The following is a 24,340-nucleotide window of genomic DNA, read 5'->3' as shown; positions in this document are numbered from 1 at the left end:
AAGTGTCGTTATCAATTTCCACAACATGGCGGCCGCGACAGCAGCGGCTGTCGGCCCGTAAGAAACACACGGCCGCCCCGGACCGAACGGTAGCCATTATCGTCGAGTCGTTTGGCATACCTGTGTGCCTGTATGGTCATTGTGCCATCGCAGCGGCACCGTTACTGTTATCAAGGGCACGACAAAGTAAACGGGAGTTAGGTATGTCGGCGACTCGTTTATTATGCCGTTTTCCCTCGGAACGGCAACACTGCGCGCGCACTCGGCGCAAGTCTATCGAGACACGGTACGCAGTGCGGTCTCGCGGGCCAACGGAAATTTACCGGCGACACGTCGCACGGTGGCAACACTGTCGGCGTCGGCGGCGGCAAGAGACCCGCTAAAACGTGCCGGAGTTGAATTTTCCGCTTCACGTCCTGCAAGTTCACTGTTCTGCCGACTGTCCTGCCAGTTGTCTGTTTTAGTCAAAAGGTTCGGGTCGTCGTTCGTTTCCAGTAATATTATTGTCAATTCGTTTATTTTGATTTGTTTTTTTTTTTGAGTTGTTATAGTTTTAATTTTTTTTTTGTTCATAATTTGTGATCGTCCGACGAACGGCCGTATTTTCAATTTCATACTCGATACGATTTTCCTCGGCCAACACAACACCGGGTAAGTCTAATAAACATTCATATTATAACCGTTTTATTCCAACTGCACATATTGTATATAAATATATATTTTTTTTTTTGAAAACCGACCACAGGAAATTTCAACCCCCCCCTCTCCCTTGTTCTTCATAGTTCAACACTAAAAAGACATATTTTTCGTTTTATTTATTTAGTACATATTCTTAGATACTTAACATTAAAAAAAAATTTGTCGATAACTTGTTATTAGACTTTACTAGTCTTGTCAAACAACCGACAAATTTCACGAAGGAAATCGAAAAATGTATACAAAACGAAAAATATTAAAATAGAGGTATTATTAAAAAAAAGGAAGGAAAATTAGGTATTTAGAAAATAATTTTTTAAATAATAGTACCTAATATTATAATTTTTTCTAGGGACCTAAACTGCACATTTAAGTTAAATAATAAGTTTTACAATAAATTCTGACAAAACAAATGTCAATGTTTTATGTAAAAGCATATTTTAAAGGGGAAAAAAATACAAGAGCATATTTCTTTTCATTTTTACTGCACAAAAACATCATGTTTCTAATTTGATTTGGATAATGGTATAAATGTGGTCTTAATAATTATTAATTATTATAAGTATTTTATTTTAATTGTACCTATTTGATGTTTATAAAATGATGAGCATAAAATAATTATCACGGTATTATATGCCAAGCGTTAAATTAAAAAAAAAATAAATAAATAAATATCAATACAACAGTGTAGTGTATAATAATTTTCAGTTTAGAAATAAAAAGTGGTTGTTTGGCGTTTATTACCTAAGACGTGGTGAATCGATTTAGTCAAAAAGTTTACAACTTTTGTAAAAATCTACATAAAATTTCAACAAAAAAAAAAATTTATTTTAAGGTACAAATGTTGGCTATCGAAATTTAGAATCTATTAAAAATTCTCCTTGGTGTAGGTTTTCCCCTTTTTTTTTTATACTTTTCATAATATTATTAATTTTGAATAATATATTCATCGTTTAGTTTTAAACGTGCTTTTTTAACTGCTACAATCGAGATTTGTATTATAATGATATAGTTTATTAGGTATATTACCTATGTACTTGTTTTGTCGGATGGTTGCCTTAGTAGGATAGATGAGCAATTGCCCGCCTCTTAGACTTTATCGTTTGGACGTTAATAAGAAATTGTTTTAGTGTCGGTATTTGTTTAAGTAGAAAATTGAAGAAAAAAAAATAATACAAAATTTAATTTTTTTTATTTCACAATTATGTCCGACCGACTGAATCTGACTTCGAACCGTCAATTTAAGTATACAAAATAAATGATAATATGTAAATAAAAAAAAATAATGAATAAAATCACAGCATAATATTTTTATTTTTCTAAATAAGTCCCAGTGAATTATATGACGTTTAGTGTTATTTTCCTGGAATAATAATGTTTAAGTTTAATAATAAATAATAATATTATATACATTATTTATATCCATACAAAGTACCATATTATTATGATGTCTATTTTTTTGTCATTTACTAGAATTTAAATTTGGTATTTCACAATTTTGTTTGCTATACGATATAGCTGTTATATTAATAATTTGATGTATATTTATGGAATTTGATTAAACCAAATTTGTTTCACAAAACGTTATTCAATCATATTTTATCAAATAGTATTACACGTGAAATTTAGCTCCTACATAATATTCTATTAAAAAAGTCCAATATAACTTATATAATAAAACAGAAAATATGCTAGGAACAATTTAAAAATATACAATAATAATGTAATAAGTTAATATTTACAAAGACCACTTATATTATGTTGTACAAGTGATTTCATTTGTCTATGGCGTATCATCTATGTCGAAAAATATTCGTGTTGGTCAATCAAAGTAGTATAACGATTTTAATGTAATTGTAATGCGAATTTTATTACTTTTATAATAGTTTCAATTTGTACGTGTGGTGTTTTTAATTAGTTTACCTAATTATATTTTTAATATACCATTTTGATCAACAATAATTGATAATAGATAATAATATAACAAAAATACTTTCTTGAAAAGTACATACAGAAACACATAATTCCATCCATGAACTCCTGATTGTTCTTGTTTCGGGTAAGTCTACAATACTTTTAGAAAACTATTTTTAATTTGAATATTTTACATTTTTTTTTATTAAATTTTACTTGAACAAATTATTTTATTTGGTTAATTGAACAGGAATGAAACGCGTTAAAAATATTCCACAAATAAATACATTTGTACATATTTTTATTTTTATAATAATTCTAATAATAATGACCTGAAAGCAATTTGGCGATTATATTGGATTCGTTCTGAAAAAACAATTAAAAGCGAAACATTAATTGTTTTATACAGAAAACGCACAGTTATAATTAAATGAACCTATAACTTCTAACAAAATTAGTAATTGTAATACTTCATAACCTACTTATACTTATGTAATTAGGACTTTCTTAAATGGCGAAAAAACATTCCTTGATACCAATTTGGCTTTTGACAATTAAGAATTAATCATGTTTACTAATTTCTATTTTTTTTATAGTACATCTTAAAGCTTTCTTAGTATAGACACTTGCTTAGGCGGCACTTGAAGGAATAAGACAAATTTATTTTTCGCCCTCTAAAAATGTACTAAATAATAAAATATTCCTTAAATTTAAAACAATTTTCTAATATTTTTTTTTTTTTAAAAAGTGCTTGGTAATTTTTAATTTAAACCGACATTTTGGCTACTTCATTAGTTTGCGTACTGGAGATTTTATAATTGGAAGGGGGCTTAAGTTAGGTCAAGCATGTCAGGACCGTTCCTCCATTAAGAGAACACAAATTTTTAATTTTTAATGAGTTCTTATGTTTTGCTAAAAATATTGACCGGTTGAAACCTATGTTTGATGAAATCATTCTGGAGTTATTTCTGTCTAAGCAAATTGGTCTAACAATTTTTAAATCTTCTCAATTTCCTATTATTTATTAATAGAACAGTGTGTTAATTACAATACAAATACACAGGCAATAGTCATATAGGCAAAATTGTTTTATTACAAAATATTTATTAAAAATCCGGAAATCGGATTTATTATTTATCATTTCGCTTATGTACAGATGAAAAAAAAAACATTTTTTCTATTTTTATAATAATTTTTCTAAGAAATATTTTTATAAAAAAACCTGTTAAAATGTCATTTTTTCTATTGGTTTTAAGTCTACACTCATCATAAATCTTGAAAAATCATCTTAAAAGATCTAATAAACATATTTAATGTTCGTTATTTAGATTTTTGACAGTTAATTTATTTATAATTTTGTAATTTATTAAGTATGTAATAAGATGTACAGAAGTTTGATTATGAATGTTATGAGTATACAAAATATGCCCAGTGTAATTACAGGCGTTTATCTACACTGTGATAATTGTCCAAGACAAAATGAAAACAATTCTATTGCTAGGTATTTTGCTTGCTTTAACTGATTCAAATGAAGCACCTCATTTTGCCCATCTGTGCTACCAAGTGCCGTGGATACCCGATATACTATTTACTAATGATTTTCAATGTTAATGTCGTTTTTTAATTATACCTAACCAGTTGTATACTAATATATGATACTTCATATATCAGTATATGTGTTTTGTATGCATAAAAAAAACAACCATCCGCTATAGCTGGGCCCACAGACCATGACTGGTCAGTGTTTACGGTCGGATGGGTTCATCTGCCTTAAGACCAACGAAAAACGTTAATGATTTTCCACTTAAGTCGCCCTCGCGTAAGATCACTAAAAAACTGGGTTACTATAACGCAGTGCAGAGCATGTGGTAAAAAATAAATAAAAAAACTTTGGATATCAATTTAATATTATGCAGTATGCCGCTAGCGCGTTATCTTTTTAGCCGACTGTATAGTATTTTTACTGCTATGAACCTAAGCCATCACGGTCAGATGACTTTTGCAATTAACACCATATTGCGGTAACTGAAAAACAGCTATTTTTTTTTCCAAACGTCCGACTTACTACCTATTCCGGTATCTTTTTTTTTAATATAGGTAATTCTTATGTACCTACGTAGTATAAGATGTGATAATAATTAAAAAATATTTATTCCGTTAGGTCTTTTGAATCGGTCGCCAGATAAAATATATATACGTACAGCAACGTACAGTGTTTTTTTTTTTATCATATAAGTTGATGACATCATTGTGTCGAAGTGAAGTGTATTCAAATATAATATCAAGATCATTTTTTTTTTTTAAATAACACGCTATATTATTTCTTAGTAAATCAATATACAAAAAAACTTTACAATAATAATTATTAAATTTTTTACCACTTGCTTTTTAAAATAAAACTTGTGTTTTTTTTAATATGATTATTGAAAAATAGGGTTTGCTGTTTTGGTCATTGGTAGGAAGGCAGAAGTATTACATTTGAGTGTGCTTTTGATACGCGCAGAGAGTGGTTTTGTGTTTGATAACTGACAAGTGGACTTCAACATTTGTAAGACAAGTTTTTCACTGTAATTTTAGTTGCACATGTTTACTGGGTGTAGGTTTTTTCTGTCTATAAAATCTCTATGTCAGATATGTTCTATTCTAAGATGGGTCTTGTTCTCTCGTTACCACCTTTGGGTCAATTATTTTATCTAAATTTTTTTCTCTACATGTTATACATTTCAGCGAGTCCCATTTATTTTGCCATACATTAGTTATGACTCTTTTAACTTTTATAGTTTTGATTTTATCGTCACTGGTTGCGCTTGTTTAGAATATTTTTGTGTTAGGCCTAATAAATGTAAATTGCACCAATCTGAGCTAACTAATTTGTAGAATTGAGCTTTAATTTAAAACATTAGTGTGATCATCAGAATTAAAAAGTGAAATTACCGAATTAATTTTCCAGATAGAGGAAAACGTCTTTTCGTCCAATAATCGTTTAAACTACAACCAGACACTGACTTAATTTATAAAGAAATGACCCAGATAGGCCGTCTGATGAAACCGACTTGCTGTAAGATTTACTGATCCTAAGAGCAGTATTAGTTAAAATGACGACAATTGTTTGGAAGGTCGTGACTCAAGGTGGAGGTATTAATGACCTCAGTGAAAACTACATCACGGACATAGAACGAATTAAAGTATTAAGCAAGCAGGCTATTAAATGTCTGGCAATCAGAGACAACCTCGTTCTCGAAGATGACTGCTGAAGGAAGATTATTGCTTATTATATTATTACCGAGACAAAAATATGTAGGTATACTATACGGTCCGTTCAACAAGTTTAGGGGATATTCGGATTTAATTGTCTATTCCATGTTCAAAGCACATTCAACATATATATTTAATAGTTATTTATCCATAGTTTTTTTTCATTAGTAGCTTGTTTTCTTCGTAAAACTGCCAACTCCAAGTGAAAAATAAAAAAAAATGGCCATATTATTGAAATTTCTACTTTTTTTCCGTTGATTCAGTGAATTCATGATTTTTACTTTAGTAAGAAAAAATAAAAAAATATCCCCATATTTTGATCGGTTGCACCTAAACTACTGAATCGATAAAAACATTGTGAGAAACGTATGTTAACTAGAATTACACTCCAACTCGAGTTATTTAATAAAATACAAAAAAAAAACAAAAAATAAAATTCAAAAATGTATACGCCAAAAAATCGGCAATTATAGAAAACATATTCAATGTGTTTTTCGAGGTCAGCGAGACAACAATGTACATTTGAAATGGGCAGTGGCAGAATGGAGAGGCGACTTTTTTTCCATTTTCTAAATCAATGTTAGGAATATGTAATAAGAAAATGTACACTTTTTTTTTCGCCGGCTGAAAATAGCATATTTTAATTTCCATTGTGCCTGTGCCCTTAAGTATTTTCGGAAATCCGGCTCTGACTCGACATTATATTTGTTCGAACTGGATAAGAATCATTGTCGACTAACAGTATAATGTAAACTGCAAGGCGCGCGTTGCTTTGGCCACCTAAGTATAATCCAATAAGAAGAAAAAAAATTACTTATATAAATGTTTCCTAATTATATTATATTGTATCCACCGTGAAACGTGCCTGGGTGCTAATCCGAAACACACGTTTTTGACTTTTGTCGGCTGCTGAACAATTATTATTATCATTTATTTTTTTACTCTTTCCTTCGTGTACGACGTTTTGCCCAATAAGGAAGCGTTTTTCGCCATGCTAAGAGTTTATAATATTTTGCACGCATAGACCAGTTATTATGATATTTTTTTTCTCTCAACAACACAACCATTTACCGCCTAAAAAAATAACGTGTGACTTGCGTTCACCGCAAAACGTTCTCGATACAAAGTAGCTGCTTTTCTTTTCTTTGTCGCCCAACTCCTACGTTTATGGTAAATATAATAATTGTTGTTTTTGCGGCTTTTACTTTCACGTTAATCGATCGTTTACACACACATAAATCCTCCCGCATTATGTCATCGCGCGTGTGACCAAAATTATTACAGTTTGGTGGCATTTTTTTTTTTAACAGATAATTATTTATTATTCATATTTCCTTCTTTTTTTTTCTTTTTTTTTACCAGTGGAAAAGCTAATGACCCGCCGATAAAACCGATAATGTGTGTATCGTGTTGGCGCACGCCGCTCTGCTTTCGAAATCTTAATGGGCCATGAAAAGAACCGTAGAAGCCACGAAGGCGATAGCGTTGGTGCTGCGATGATGATAATAACAATTACAAGCCATGACGTTTTCCGGATCGCATCTCCCCGTTAGATTCAAACTTGGGTTGTTTTTTTTTTTACCCTGATAAAAAAATTCAATTTTCAAAAAATAGATTTACCAAATAAACTCTATTTTTTCGTTCCGTCTCTCGGTTGTTCGGGGTCGACCATTCTGGTCCTCGACATGATCTGTCACAATATCATCCGCGCGGTTAAAGCAAAAAAAAAAAAAACTCAACGGAAAAAAGGACCGAAAACATTTACAGTAAAATGTGTAATAGGCAAATTTTTTTTTAAAAATGTTGATAAATCACAACCAAACACAAATTGAGTAAATCTAGCCAAGTGCGTTGACGAAACGAAAATACTTGCCTACACAAATAATGAAATATTTACATTTTACTCATGATGTATCTCAAGTTCAAAGTAAAAATGAAGATGATGTTGTTTTTCATGTTAAGACATAGTGGCCAACCGTTGGAGGAATTGTTCCCCGAGTTTTTCTCCCGTTTAACTTCATTCTCGATCACGTCCAACCATTTGTTTTGGCCTTATCCGACCTTTATTTTTTTTTTACATTCTCTTTCATCTCCTCTATAATAGGGGTCACACCTAAGTTCCTATTATAGGTATACATTCATCGACATTCTCACTTTCGCAACACTTATTTTACTTAAAAAATAGCAATTAGTATGAGACACATTTTATGGACTGCTAAATATTATTTTTGTGCGATGACATTTGTTTGATTTGTATTTATTATTATTTGTATTTTTATAAGTTGGTACGGATGTTTTTGTTTGGAAGGACCAGATTCAATTTTCGATTGGAGCAACAATAAAGTTCATTATTAAAAATACGATCATTATTTTTTATTTTTCCAAATAGGTACCTATTACATTGGAAATTGAAACTTTAAAACATGATTCGTTAACCTATCGTAACCAACCTAAATCTAATCACGTTGAATCCATAGCCTAATCGAGAAAATGTGATAACATTGTAAAAATACGGTGTTGCCGATAGAACGTAATTGAAATCATGTTGACCGGACAAATCGATGAAACACTTTCAGCATACCTAATATGGGGTCGGTCGTTAATCATATTTTATACTCTCCAAACTGAAAATGGTCTTCCGGCGAGAAGCGAACTCACGAAAACTACCATCGTCGTCCTCGTTAGAGTTCATAAATCCTTATCGTGCGATATCAAACGACGAAGGCCTACAACATTTTATATTTTTTATACTCGCGATGGGTGTTTACGCGTTGTTGGACTGCACGCTTTGGTACTGTATTCCTGGATTGCCGAAAGAAACTTAAATGAAACGAAACGAGACGTCTAAAATAAGTCGTCGATTCGACAAAAAAAACCATCACAACGTATTCGGGATATTTTCAACAGTGAGATTATTGTGCGAAAGTACAACTTTCATTTTGCAATCTGTTGTATAATCTGTTTGTACAAAAACCACTTGTATCCCAATGATTCTAATGTACGATGTTGTAATTCGTTTAGCGTATCGAATTCACCTTAAGAAATTGACATCGGATGAAATTTGCCCGTAATAATATATATATGCATGTTTAAGAGAAATAATAATTAAGAAGTAAATGATAATTAGCGACGATTTCGAATTACGATATTAATGTGTATCGGTTACGAGCAAGGCAGTGTTGTGCTGCAGATGACACTATCTGTTGTGCCCGGACAGAATCGATTCGTCATCGTCTCGATCGGATCATTCGGGAAATATTATGATGTATACACATCAGAAGATTTGTACCCACTCGGAAACGCGATATTATTGTTACATTTTTTTTTTTTTTTTTTTTACCAGTGTTATTGTGGGCACTCTATTCGCGTGGCTTTATGGTTGACGGACCAAACGGAACGGACAGCGGCGAGAGATGATCTCTTTTGTTTATCAAGGTCGTGTTTCGGCAAGTACCATACGACCGGCATGTCCTACATGTGTGATTCGGTTAGGATTTTCGTGATCATCCACCTTGTGGTGTCGTAGATCCCGCGCGAATGATCATCGTGTTATTATATGTATTATCGCGGTGGCAAAAACCTCACGATGGGAGAAGAGTTCACGAGCCGCCAAACTTCCAGCGTTGTTGTGCTTATTGCCCCGAAACACGACTACTGGCAGCGACTCTGCAGATGAATAATAATAATGCTCTGCAACAAATGTATTTTTATTGTAATGATGATATTATTATTTATGCACACACAATCGGAGCATGGGAATTCGGGTGTCGGAAATCGTTTTTTTACCATTTTCACGATCGTGTGAGAACTATTATAGGCGTATTGTGGGCGTGGTCGAATGTATATTCCCGTTCGGTTCATTGTACAGCAGTAATAGTAATTATTAATGCGACTTAATATTATAATCGTTTTCGATATGATGGCAGACACGGTTATTGTACCTTACAAAGCGTCAACCGTGTAGCCAGTCCGGTAGTGTACTCACACTACCAGTACCTATTTTGTTTCATCCCGAACAAACGAGAGGTGTATTGTGAAACGATTGTACTTCCCGATCTTAAACAATCGTTGTTAATGTAAAAAAAAAAAAAAGAAGATCATAGATCGTACACACGAATCCGTGATCAACCGCCTACGCAACCTACGCTAATATAATTTTCAACTGAAACAATTCTTTTTTTTTTACGTTTATCGTTTAATCTCTATTGAATTTCTAATTGGTCAGATCCGTATTGTAACCTACTATGCAACACGCGGGATGCCTACCACGATCCTCCTTTGTTTTAATTTGTCCATTCAAATAAGAACACTGAATTTTGTTGTAATTGCGCTTTTTCTTTTTAATAGAAATTCAACAGTAATTGTTGATGTTCATCTATACGATAACGTTAACAATAATTGGTAGCAATTGCTTAATCAAAATGACAAAAACAGCATCTAGGTAAAAAAAATAGTATAAACAAATTAAATAAATGAGAAATGTATGAGAATAAACAAATAAATGAGGTGTAACAACATACACTATCTTAAACTTAAATTGTAATAGAGATGTACTCTGTTTTGTAAGACTATAAACTACATCTACTTGTGTCACGGTTAAAAACATAATATATACCTAAGAAGATTTTTAATCTCGCTGCATTGTTCATTTTTTTTTGTATTGTAGTTGTAGTATAAAGGAAATATTTAAAAAAAATTGAATATAAAATAAGGACATTTTGCAACTTTCAATAATTGTATACTGTGATGAAAAGGACATGATTGATGACCACAAACCGCAATGACAGCATAATGAGATAATAGTATTCTAGTATTATGGCTTAGGCTACTAGGTTAAAATAATGGATACTTTTGTTCTTTTTTACAGGTTAATTTGAAATCTAAGTATTCGTTTGAATTGTTTATGAGTAAAAACAAAAAAAAACCAAATATAATTTTCTCGAAACCGTTTTATTTAAATACTTTGTTTTTTTTTTCGTTTAGTCCATTTGATTTGCACATTGGTATTTGATGAAGTTAGTTATAAAATATTTACAGTTGCCAATTCTGTTTTATAAGTATTATGCAAAGAGCTGTAACAGAATGAAGAAAAATCTTACAATGAATCAGTTGTTTTTATCGTACGGAAGGTTAGGTTATCATAATAAACGCATCGCAGTCATCGGACCATTAAAAAACACTCATTGTCAGCAAAAAAATAAAAAACAAAAGGAATCGAATCGCAGTAGAGGTACATCTGTATAACCGAACAAATTCAAACGTGTTTAATTTTAATTTTAGGATTTTAATGATATTTATGATAATTTATTTAAATCTTCCTTAAACAACAGTCGAAATCATTATATGCACTTAAAGATATACTCGAGAACAATTCAAGCCTTACTCTTAACCTCATCACTGAAGTGATGGCGCCATCTGAAAATCAATTTTACAATCGGATTAAGAGAATTTTCACCGTCGTCAAAATGCATAGACATAATAATTATCTATTATCAGCACTTCATTGATAAGGTTGAATGTCAACTATACCGGCTTTGTATATGACGGAGACTTCAACGCCAAGACCAAAACGGTTAACTAGTTGTAGTACGTTACTAAAATTGTCTGAACACTGGAATCGCTATTGTATGTAGTGGAGAAGTAGAATTTCTAAAAGTGCTTGAATGCTTGTTGAACAAACCCTATAATGATTTCTTAATATTAGGTGATTCTCTTAGTACACTCAATGGTATAGCTGTGGCAGACAACCATACAGATATAATAAGTAGCATTCATTTTAATAGGTACACAATTCAATTTATAAGGATTCCTAGACATTCGTTAATAGGATACAACGAAAAAGCTGTTAAATAATTGTGATAAAAAAACCAAATAAAACAAGTATCGACCATGAATGGAACCTACACAGGAACAATCAAAACACATGAAATAAAAATAATATACCTATACAATTGGTCGTCTCTACGATTACAAAGGGGAAAAAAATGCTGTTAAAGATATTATATGATTATTTCTTATGTGAAACTTGTAGACTGTGGTGATCCAATATTAGTTTAATATTTACTGTCTGGATGCAAGCGATATGAAGAAGAAGAACAAGCAAAATACTCTATTCAACGTCTTGCAGAAACTCTCGGTATATATCCAACATGCACAGCCAAGATACTACCATTTTTTAGAAATCACTAGATTAGACAAGACTAATATACAAATTGACACGTGTTTTAAATACTTTTATGATTGTAAACACTGAATACCGAGCGAAATTCATGATATGTGTAGCCAGTAGCCTTACTTGCAGCGGATTTTTTTTTTTTTTTAATTCACACTTAGTTTCAAAGAGAAAAATGTGCGTTTTCAAAGAAATTACTTGTCAGGCCTGCACGTTGAGTGTGTCAGTTATAAAACTATTTCGGACACGCTTTAACAAATTATTGTGTCGGATGCCGTCCTCTATGTAGTTCCGTTTAGGTTGTAAAAGTACATTTTTATTTTCTTCAATTCCTCAAGACTCGTGATGAAAACGGACATCTCGTCGCTCACGACCTCGGTCACGATTAGCACAGTGCCATCGGCGTTCCTGCGGAGAGCGATCATCAATCGTTTAGTAGTTATTATTATTATATTTTCGACCTATTCGACAGAGTTTTTTCGAGAAAACAAAATCGTTCGTAAATAACCGCGGTATCTTTCTCTCTTCCCGTAGACTCTGTCGACCCTTTATAAACCTTCCAAATTGCTATAAAATATGTATTCACGACGAAGGCATTTCGCTCTGTGTAATTGTGGTAATTGTACGAATATCGTGTTTTTTTTTTTTTTTTTTTACTGAAAACCGGGTTAAGTTTGTTGTCTAACTGACTGGCTGACGGCTTGGCAAATAATAACAATGTGTAATAGCCCCGGCGAAGCGTGTGCGGGAATCGCTTGGCGTGACCGCCCGCATGTAAGCACAATAATATAACATAAAGAGACAGGATGTTCCTAGTCGCCGTGGCAGGAGCAAGGGGAAGAGGTGTATGGTGGTATGGTGAACAAGAGGAGGAACGCTACGGCCACAGCAGTGTTTATCGAAAGCCCCAAGGCGTGCACATTATGACACACTGTCGAAGAAATCGTGACTTAGAGTTTAAAGCGCCGCACGAGATGCTCGGCCTTCCCCTGGAATCGATATAGATAATGAAAAAACTTTTTAGTATTAAAAATTTTAAAAAACACTCCATCACAAATATCGTTCGGAGGCGTTAAACGAGAGCTGCATAAGATGATTCATTGGATATTACATTATTGTCGGTATTGAACACATAGCTGAAGTATCAAATGAACAAGTCAATGATGAGCAAAGGAAATTGATAAATACTATAAAAACGAAAAAAAAATAGGTGATGCTCTGAGCCCTAATAGACATATTATGTCTATTTTTATACCAGAAATAAAAGAAAAGGACGGCCAAGAACAAACTTTATCTCAAAGACCTTAATCGCACCTCTAGAACAAGATTGCCACAACTCAAAATTTATCAATTTTGAGTTATGACCACTTTCGGGTAGCAAAAAAACAGCTCTATTCAATGGAAGAACGCCACATTCAATACAATTTTAAACTTTGCCACTAGAAAGATGTGTCAGTGTAGAATTATTCTGTAAGATATCTTAGTTACAAACTTCAAATCACTTTTTCTCAAAACTATAAATTTTGAGTTGTGGCAGTCTTGTTTTAGAGGTGCGCTTTAAGGAACTCGGCCTAATGTATATGATATATTAAAAGGAAAATTGAGACCGAGAAGAATGAAAAAGAGTTGTAGAAAGACAACACCAGCAAAATAATCTAACGAAGAAATCTACTTAAATTAAACCATTGCACAACTATCATATAAATTCCATCATAAATCCATTAATAGTTAGATTCTATCTGATTTTTATTTCGTTTATAATCCACTAAACGGTTACATGGATTGGAATCCGGTATGCACTATAACACCGCTATATTCTATAGGTATTCGTTATGGCGATTATGTATTGAATTTTACACCCTAAAGGGATTATGTGTGCCTATATTATCATTCCTACACGCGTTTAAAACAATAGCTGTCGAATAAAGACTTTCTCGATTTTGACTGCGTTACGCACACACCTTTCATTCCTCGTGTGTATAGAATGTATTTTTTTAAGAACAACATAATATAATATATGATATTATTATATCTGTAAGTTCTTCAATGATCTCGATTTGCGTAACATCATACAATGCAGCAGTATTGTTGTAAAAATGACATAGAAAAAATACAAGTTACATTCTTACAATCCTCGTATTATCTTATTCTTCATTTCTAATTTATTCTTATTGTCTTAAAACGTAACCCGCCAAAAAGCTTAACTCCAAATGCGGTCAGGGTATTTATTTTTCGTCGATATCGACAATTGTTTTCAATTAAATTTTATGAAATTACTTCTGAAATTGGGATTTCTAAATCTAGCAAGTATTTGGAAATTCTTGCAGCGTTGAAAGCATTTTTCCAATCAGTAGTGCTAGCAGACCTTATAATTTATTTATTTTTGACAGTCCCGAAACTATTCAAAGGTTTTTCTTTAACAGCTTAAATTTGTTTTTTATTATAACGTGAAACAAAAGAAATCAATGAAACAAAAATTTACTATATTTTATTTTAATGATAATGTATCATTTTGCTTACAATTACTCTACTTGATACGATATGATTTTTCTACTCCTTAAATGTGTCAGTTTTTATTGTATAGTGTATTTTTCACAATTTTTAAGGTGGAGATGTGAATTTATTTAACTTATTTCTGGTGTATCTAATATTTTATTGTGTATATGATGTAATCGGACCATGGTGATTTAAAAATTATTGTGGGTTAAGACATCAATAACTAATCAGATTTTCTTCGACGTTAATTCTCATAAATTATAAAATAATCTATTTATTTGCTATGTCGATATTTATATTTCTAACAATACGAAAGTAGTAATACAATTATGGTTTGTAGAACGTTGTATGGGTTTGCGGTCGTCGGTTGAATTATAAATATTGCGTCAATGTTTGTATTTCTTTTGGTCGAGAATTACTTGTTGATCTTGATGAGTTTCGTGGCTTCGGTCAGATTTTGCTCGAAATATCAGTTAGCATTAAACTAATTCCCATCGCAAAAATTGAGTATTATTTAAAACATTTTTATGGTAAATTTTAAAGTTCCATAAAAAAAAATGAAAGTCGAAGAATATATAAACATCAACACAGTTGCATACAAAGACTTTAACCTACACGTGATTAATAATATTTTGGTCGTGTTTTAATCGGGAAGCAAATATAATATACATCATCTCATTGGTTCAGCTTCACGTTGAAGTATAGTTTAACCTCTAATTTTAGTATTGTTTAACAATTTCATTTTTAATCTAAACTGGCGAAAACGAACGTTAATGATTTATTTACTATATAATAGTATTGCCACGACAGTACAATAATTATATACAATAGTTTAACTATAGTTTTCAGTTAACCATTTACTACAACTAGTTACACTAGTGACTAGGATGGGGGAGTATAATAGTAAATACATTAAAGTATTAAATATTAAAAAAAAAAAAAATGCTAGAGCTAAACAAATAGCTTGATTGTAACCTTATAATAGACAGACGATATAATAATATATACCTACCAGTACTAATATATACACTGTATATATATATATTATAAAGTATTTATATTATATATAAATACTTTTTTAACGTTTGTACTTAATCTACGGATTATAGGTAGGTACTTAGTGGTCGGGTAACAAGCATTGATAATCTTGTCACGCATTAGCATGTCCGGTTTCTGATTAATGTTCTTAGATTCCATTAACAATGGGAATTCAGAACAGTTGGTTATTAAATGAATAACAACAGTAAGTATCCATTAGAAAACCCGGACCATAGTTGTTAATGAAATTTGTAGTTGTATGGTCAAATAATATTGTTGAGATACGCTACTGGGCTCTATTGTCATAGAGTGTATTATTGATCGTTAATAATAGTCACCTTAAAATTATATTTATTGTGTCATTTTTTGTTTTTACAGTAATTAAGATATGATTAGTACAGTGACAGATTTATTTAATGAAAACCCGGGTTGGGCAAGTTATTAAATTTACTGTAACCGTTACTGAAATATTCAAATTGTTAACAAATAAAAACAGAACTTATATTTATTTTGTTATAATATTTACACGTTTTCCGGTTTGATAGAAATCTTCCAAAAATATAAACAGTAACACCATCTTTACTTTGATACGCAATATGACACTTCAATTTTTTCATATTTCTATTTTTATTTTTATTTGTAGATCCTCTTACTCCCTACCTCCGAAAACTTAAGGGAAAAATCGTCTACACACTTAAATCATAAATAAATAATTATATTTATTAACCAAAATGTAGAAGAACAATATTATTTTTAGCTAGTAGTTCGTTTTTTTTTTTATACATTATATTTTAATATTACAACTTAACGCCTATAAAAAATATCATAAATAAAACGACCTACCTTTGTGTTATTGTTATTTTAGACGTATTTACATGGAACAAATTTATATTGATATTTACCATGTGACATACCATTAAAAATGAATACATATTCATATTATTATTGTCGCAGAAAAATAGTTCGGTCGAGATATTTTGCATTTTAGCTAATATCAGTTTTACACGATACATGCGGAGCACGGCGAATTTGTCACGGATAAAACACTGTAGCTGTTACGAAAATGTACCTATAACTTATAATAATAATAATAACAACAACAGCAACAACAATAATAGGATACGGTTATCTTGTGAATCCCTTGTATCGAGTTCGTGGTGCACGCTGGCGTTAGGAGAATCCATAGTGTCTCCGACGACCGATACATCTTCACGGATTACTGCTAGGCCGTTTTCCAAACCGGTTACGATATTTATGTAACCGATTTGTAATAGGGAAAAAAAAAAGAAATTAGAACAAAGAGATGAGTATCGACTAGAGACGAGAATCGATGCAATTGACCCCCCCGAGCGATGAGGTCGTGGGCAAAGCGAATCGTGGACTAGGCGAGGACACGCAACGGAGGAATAGCGCAAAAATCGAATTTGTAGAAATTACAGAAGAATTATATTATTATTTCTATTATAGTTTGCGCGGAAAAATTTCTAAACGTTCTTTCTTTTTATAAAAACGACTTTTTTTTTATAGAGGAACTCGGTTGACGAGACGAGTAATGACAAAGTGGTAACGCGGTAGGCGAGGACGACAGTTTGAAGTATTTAGGATCTCCCGTACAAAAGAACGGTGGCTTTGACGAGGATGTAACACACATAGGATTAAGTGGAGAGGAGCGCCAGGTATTTTACATGTGTGACAGGAGAATTCCGATGAGACTTCAAGGTAAGTTCTAAAAGAGTGTGTTGAGACTGGCTGTACGGTTGTACGGTTTGGAGTGTTGGGCGGATGACAGGAAAATAGAACAGAGCACGAGTGTAGCCGAAATGAGAACGGTTAGGTGGATGAGTAGAGTGATGAGAGAAGATAGGTGACAAGGAGCGGATACGGAAGAGGTAGCATAGGCGTGGACTAGCGCTTCGAAAGCGGACAAAAGGAGAAAAACTGACTGAGATAGTTTGGGCATGTTATGAGCAGAGAGGCAACGGAAGCAGTTAGAATGGTAATGAAAATAAACGTAGGAAGTAAGAAGGCAAGTGGAAGTCCGAAAAAGGCGCTTTAGAATGATATGATAGTGTATTGAATAGTGTATCGAAGATGATTTGTGAGATCATGTCGAAGGAGAAGAAAAACATCACATTTTTCTAGGTCCATAGACTAAATAAATCTTTTTTTTATTCGGCACTTGTACCTTCCGAATTTCTATGAATTTATCTATTGCATCACTTTTTTCAACAAAAAAAAATTAGTAAATAAATGTTTCTTCTTTAGAATGTCTCTGCCGTTTAATGCAGCGATGTTACTTTGTTCAGTTTGCCTGTCTGTAAGTAATTCCAGGAACTGTTAGTAGTTTTTTACCTGTTTATTAATGAATACTAAAAATTGGAAATATTTTTTACTTTGATTAAGCTCGACTTTTTTCCTACTTTCTGGCATGAAGTGGTACAATTAATTTTGCAATAATTTATTATAAAGTTATCCAGGTTGGGCAGTTTGATTATTAGGTTACACCCTATTTTAATTTTTTTTTTCTTTGAAAAAATCAAATGTAATAAGTGATTTCAATTGGCACGTAATCAAAATATATATAATATATGTTATACAGATAAAGACCACAAAATTGGACTTCAATAATATAATATAGTGTGATACAATTGAAGTAAAATGTTTTGGGTTTTTTTTTTCAAGGAACGTGTGTAGTACGTACATCACATACTATTAGAGTTCAGCCATAACAACGCGTTATAGGTATTTACTTTTGTATAAAATGAGGTTTCTGAAAAAAGTTATATTTAATTTAATTTTTCTGTAAAAACGACACGTTCTATATTATAACGAAGTATGTTATATTAATAATAAAAAACTGACGAATATATAGCTAATTTCAACGCTGTACAAAGAATATCGAGGATGTTTAGTCTCTATTTCAATTTAGACATTTTTTAATATTTCATGTCTGATGTTGACACGCTTTCTGAAAACATATTAATATATTTTGACATTGTGTAGTATAGTCCCGATGTGAAGGTATGCAAAACAATAGGTTTCAATAAATAAAGAATGGTGAATTGAAATAACGTTAAAACACAATACTGTTTGGAGCATAATATGTGTATTGGAATATTACAGTAATATTATGTACAATGCTACCGTTAATATTCGTTTAAGTCACCCTTGCTTACAAATGAGCAAAAAGAAGTAGAAATCATATTGTTAAAAATTCCTTTAAACAATATCTTTGACATAGTTAAACAAATAATAATATAAGTGTAAAATTAAGTTAAAAAAAGATAAAAATACCAATTTTTTTTACTAAACTTCGGACAATTCCTATAAAGGTTTAATACAAATATTTTCGGATGACTTTTCTGGTTGGGTTTGATATGCTGAACTAGTTGATGTCGTTAGGTTTTATCCATGTCATCTGTGGTGGCGTGAAATCGTTTTGTTTGTCTATGCTGCTCATTGCTTATGCATTCTTAAAATATGTAGGCGAGTGAGTGAATGCCACACCGTCTCGAAGTAATTTAGAGAAAATTGTATAACGCCAATTAAAAACGATTGAGTGGTATTGTTTTTTTTTACTTCATAAAAATGTATTATTTTTAATTAATTACTATCTGCCGTTATCTTAAAGGTTAGAAAGGTTAGTTTAATGTAATGTATACAATTAATTAAAGAAAAAAATCTACTGTTGTTAACTTTTTCGGTCGTTTAGATGGTATATGTGTTTTATCAATTAAATGTTATTTTTAAATTACAATTTTCACCCCAACGCTTTCTCCATTTTAATAAGTGGTCACTTTAAAGTAATTTCAATATAAATAAAAGCGGACTTTCACCAATTGTATGTAATCGTTTTAATGACGAATTATTATCAAGTAAACTACGAGCACTGCATTATTTCGGTAAAGCATTTGTCTCGTTTTGTTTATTTCTGTTCTATTTATCGTCCACATTTCAAAAGTAAGCATATGCAATAAAAAAAAAAAAGAGGTAAATGCCTCTTAAGATGTCCATCGCCAAAATATGAGTGTTCAAGTTGTGTGTATAGGTACTCGTGAGATGTACTTGTTTCCATTCTGTGTGACCGATTCTAACGTGTAACATCTGTTTTCCATAAAACTATCGATAAACACATAAACTTTGTACTTACATAATATATATATATATATATTTATAAGAAAAATCTTGTCGTCTCATTAATCAGACAGACGGATTGTATCCCATGACTGGATGATACTCATTGATGAATGGATATAAAAAATATAAAAAAAACACACAGGTGTTCTTCTACGGCGTCGTGGAATCCCACGTACTAGAGATTCCGTTTATCCTCTTGAACTACTATGTATACATTATTTTATTTTTATTTTTTTTTTTTTGTATACTAATAATTTGTTCGCAGTCACCGTGATTCGTCAGCATTCGTGTCATAAATCATTCAACCGTGGCAGAATCTATCTCGTTGTTAACCTATATATTTTCTGTGCTGGCGTATTATCGTTTTATATTATTATCATTCAATTGCACGCCCGCCAGCGCCATCGAGAGTCTATCACATTCTCGTTGTACCTACACCTATTTGTTTACCGATTTGCTCGCGGGTCTCATAATATCATTATTACTATTACTTAGGTATTATTTTATTTTTTTAGATATTGTCCGACCCCGATTCCTCCTGTGCAACAGCGACGGCGACGGCGGTCTAACTGTTTACTATCAAAACACAATAATGACTAAATAATAATAATAATGTACACACACACACACACACACACATGGCATTTCTATTCTTTGCGGCCGTAATAGGCTGCAGACGAGACAACCGTAATGTGTACCTGTACCCACTGCTCGGCAAATATAAACCGTGGAAATCAATTTAACCGATAGTTTAACACCTTCTTCGAAGACGATATAAGTAACTCTCGATCCGTGAAAGATGCACGAGGATGTCTAAGTCGCAGTGATAAAATAACTTTTAAATAAACGCTTCGTCGCGAATCCGTACTTATAGATGATAGAATATAATATATATATATATCTATTTATATGATATAGGTAAGGTTTATTGTTGCAATTAAACCACTGCATATTTATTTAAATTTAAATTTCTAATTGAATTAGTTGTTCGTAATGGGATAATTAAAGTTTTGCTCTAGAAATTTAATCGTTTTGTCTTACTATTTACATAATAATATGTATTATAATCAAAGTACTAAACAGTTTGTTTAAAAATGTTGGTTGAAGTTGTTACTATTTATAAAAAAACAAAGAGGGAGTGCGCTCGGTTATGGTTGAGGATTGTGCATGTGGTGTAGCACTCACACCTACAATATTATATTTTTGTACTTAGGGTTGATCGTCTATTAAAATATTTTTCTTATACCTGTCGACTGTTGATTCATTCACACGTAGCAGCCTGGAAATGAAAGTTTTACACTAACTTAATTGTCGCCTTTTGAGTTTCAAGCTAAGAAGGCATTGTTAGTACAATGATGTGTTTTTTATCCACCTTAATATTAAAAAAAAACATTTTGTTTTGTTTTAAAATAGTATAGAATTTATATTTTGTCATTAATAAATTATATATTATGTATACAAATAATAAAATGAAAGAATATAGTAAAATATTTGTAATAATATATTATGATAAATTAATTTGCTAACAATCAATGAATTTCTTTAATACTAACGCGTTGACATAAATGTATTTATAATAATAGAGTGAAAAATTTATATTAAAAAACGATACTTAATACACCTTTGTTTGAAGATCTATCTCCTAAAAACCGGTACAGATTTTCCATATTGTCATTTTTATACTTCAAATGCGATTTAAATATTGAAAAATCGGAAGAATCTCTAAATGTGTATGTAACAACTTGAAGAAATTCATTAACTATTTCTTCTGTAAGTGTACCGTGTAATTCCGTAAACTGTACAGGTGATAAGCTTAACGATGTCGCAATAGCGTTATGCTCGTTTTTAATGGCATTTTTCGAGTTTTCAGATTGGTCGTTATTTATCATTTCAACTATACTGCCAAAAAAATCATCTTCTTTCAAATCCAATGCACTTATGAACGTATTCATAGTAGTGTTTAACGATCGTATGTTCATGTTGTCCAAGTATGTCCAGCTAATTCGTAGCACGACCAGTTTAAATATATCAATAACCGTATGATGGACTATTCCGAAATTTGGCTGGACATTAATCTCTTTGACTTGATCGACGAATCGTGTATTCACAAGCGATGCGCGAATTTCTCCCCAAGCGTCCCTTCCAACGTATTTGCGGCACCATTTTTCGACTAAGTGTTCAGCGGTATCGTACTTATAATGCAACAGATACGTCAAATACTCTCCGGAAATTTTCTCGTTTCCTTTTTTCAAACTTTTGCATTTATAACTATTATGCGTGTCAAAATTCTTCCATAGATAATTATTTACTTTCAACACTAGTATCGTTTTGTTAATAAAATCAAAAGAACCGGGTAAATCTGTTTCAATGTCCGTTACATAGTCTGTGTAGTGTTTGCAAGTATTGGATTTGATGTAAAAAAAATTTCGACTGTCGCAATTTAATTCGAAATATTTGTCCAGCTCTTCTAGGACAAAGTCGTGCATTTTAATAATCCGGTTTTTATTCGTTTGTAAACTTCGTATAAAAGTGTCGACGTCCGGGTATAAAAAGTTTTCCATTTTCCTAACCAAATCGTAGACCAGCCATACCTCGTACATTTGAATTCCTTTTACACCAAAAAAGGTACGAACCATATTGACTGCTGCTTCCAAGAAGCTTATTCTAAAGACTTCAATGCTTTCATACGGACTGGGTTTTGACATGTTATGCATTTCTCTGACTATTGAAAAATGAAAATGCGCATTGAATAGACAACTGCATTTAAGTTCGTTAAACTTTTTGATTTTACCATTCTTCAGATCCTTAAGAGACACATCAGCCGTTTTTACGTTGTCTGGATAAACGTCGCCAGTGACAATTAATTGTACTTCATCTAACTCCTCTAGTTGATCAAGGATATGCGAATATACCGAACGAATATTCTGTACTTGGAGTATGAAAAGTAAATAACATGCCGCACCACGTTGTTTTATGAACATATTTAATGATATATCTCGCAAAACGATTAACTTGGACTCAATATTGAATTAAATTTAACCACGAAACGCAAAGATGAACACCGTGTAAAGTGTATATATCAAAAACGAATAAAATAACATGCGTTGTATTGTTAAAAACTAAAAAAGCTGTACAATGTAAAAGTACAAGAACATAATTCTTATTTTTCTTATACTGAAAAAATGGTATAAAATATATTCGTTACACAACTGTTTGGATTTTGTTGTTTTTTATTTGGGTAACCTATAAATTATTCGAGCTTCATAGTGCAGCTGAGAAAATATTGTTCTTACAGTAATGTTTTTTTTTTCCATTTTCTATTTCCGCATTTGAACCCACTACATCTCCTAAGCAGCTGAACCGATATTTTCATCCTTAAGTCTGTAAATAGATTATAAATCGTACCTAAAAGCTACTTTATTGTTTCAAGAGTTTAAACATTTCACCTCTTCAAACCTAAGAAAAATGTCCAAAAAAATTGACCTACTTTGAACTTCAAATAACGTTATCAAACCAAAATAATATCAAAAACCCTTTTCCCTCAGAAGTGGTGGAAACTTTTTCTTTATTTCGCTTTTTTAGTTGTAGTTTAGGGCTTAAGGTCTAAAACGTAGTCTGGTAGTAGATTTGAAATGGGACTATGCAATTTGTTCACAAATTTGTAGTCAACATTTTTTTTTTATTAAGAGAAACACAAAAAAAGAATAAATTGCGCTTTAAGCGTGGTAAATTTCTAAGTTGCTAAGTGAGATTGAACCAATCAGACACTAGATTTCTACAAAATAGTTTCATTGCGTTAATTGCGATAAATTGGAAACAACGGCAACAAACTATTGCATCTTCCGTTATACCAAGAATATAGTTTGGAGCATATTATAGTTTTTACAATGTTTTATTTGTTATTCTTGTATTTCTACCATCTACAGATATTTTGCATTGATGCGTTTATTTTTAAGTAATTTTATCTCTTTTAGTTATTGTTGTTTACTGTTAAAATATGGGACAAGCCCAAAATATTAGACAGTACATTTTTATATGTATGTACAGTGCACGGTAACATAAAAAAAAAGAAAAATAATATTTACAACAAATGGTGTTTGAATATACAAGACTAAATTAACAGATGAAAAGAACTAAAAACTTGATTTATGGCATACAAAATAAAGAGCCGGTAGTGGCGATTCGCATCATAGAGATTATGGGAGAATTTTGGTGATAGTTTGTAGAGGAATAGAGGATTTGAAAAGGACATGGGAACGTGTGGACCGAGCAGGAACTTTACAATTCACAAGAGATAGTATGTCAGGAGAGTCAATTTTGCCTGAAAGAAGACCAAATAAAAAGGAATGGTTCAAAACATGCCTGCGATCAGCGAAACTAGATAGATTAAAAAAATGAAGGACAGGATCGTAGTTGTAAGACGAAGGGCACAGGATACCGAGCAGAAGTAGATGGATCCCAGTATATATGTATGTACAACGTTTCCATCCCTTCTAGGGAAAAGGGTTTATGATATTTTAATTGGTTTGTCAAGTAATTTGGCTATTAAAAAAAAAAAAATCTATCAAAATGTTAATCATCATTTTTTTAAAAAGATTTAGCAGTTATGTCAAAAAAATATATACATTTTTT

At 31.7% G+C, this 24,340-nt stretch overlaps 1 protein-coding gene across 1 annotated transcript in view; it reads left to right on the top strand.

The window, feature by feature from the left end:
- Nucleotides 1–452: 452 nt before the first annotated feature.
- Nucleotides 453–24,340, top strand: part of LOC126834303 (cadherin-23) — a 45,160-nt gene continuing 21,272 nt past the window's right edge. The window contains exon 1 of the mRNA XM_050566125.1: nucleotides 453–651. The gene's annotated coding sequence lies outside the window, so the exon portion shown is untranslated. The remainder of the gene's footprint in view (nucleotides 652–24,340) is intronic.

Source organism: Adelges cooleyi, unplaced genomic scaffold, assembly GCF_023614345.1.
Source record: "Adelges cooleyi isolate 19-005CV unplaced genomic scaffold, UGA_ACOO_1.1 ACOO_flye_CR_arks_rails_tigmint_CR_PRNA_1, whole genome shotgun sequence".
NCBI classification, from domain to species: Eukaryota; Metazoa; Arthropoda; class Insecta; order Hemiptera; family Adelgidae; genus Adelges; species Adelges cooleyi.
Note: the sequence above shows the minus strand (reverse complement) of the source record. Positions and strands in the feature narration are given on the sequence as shown.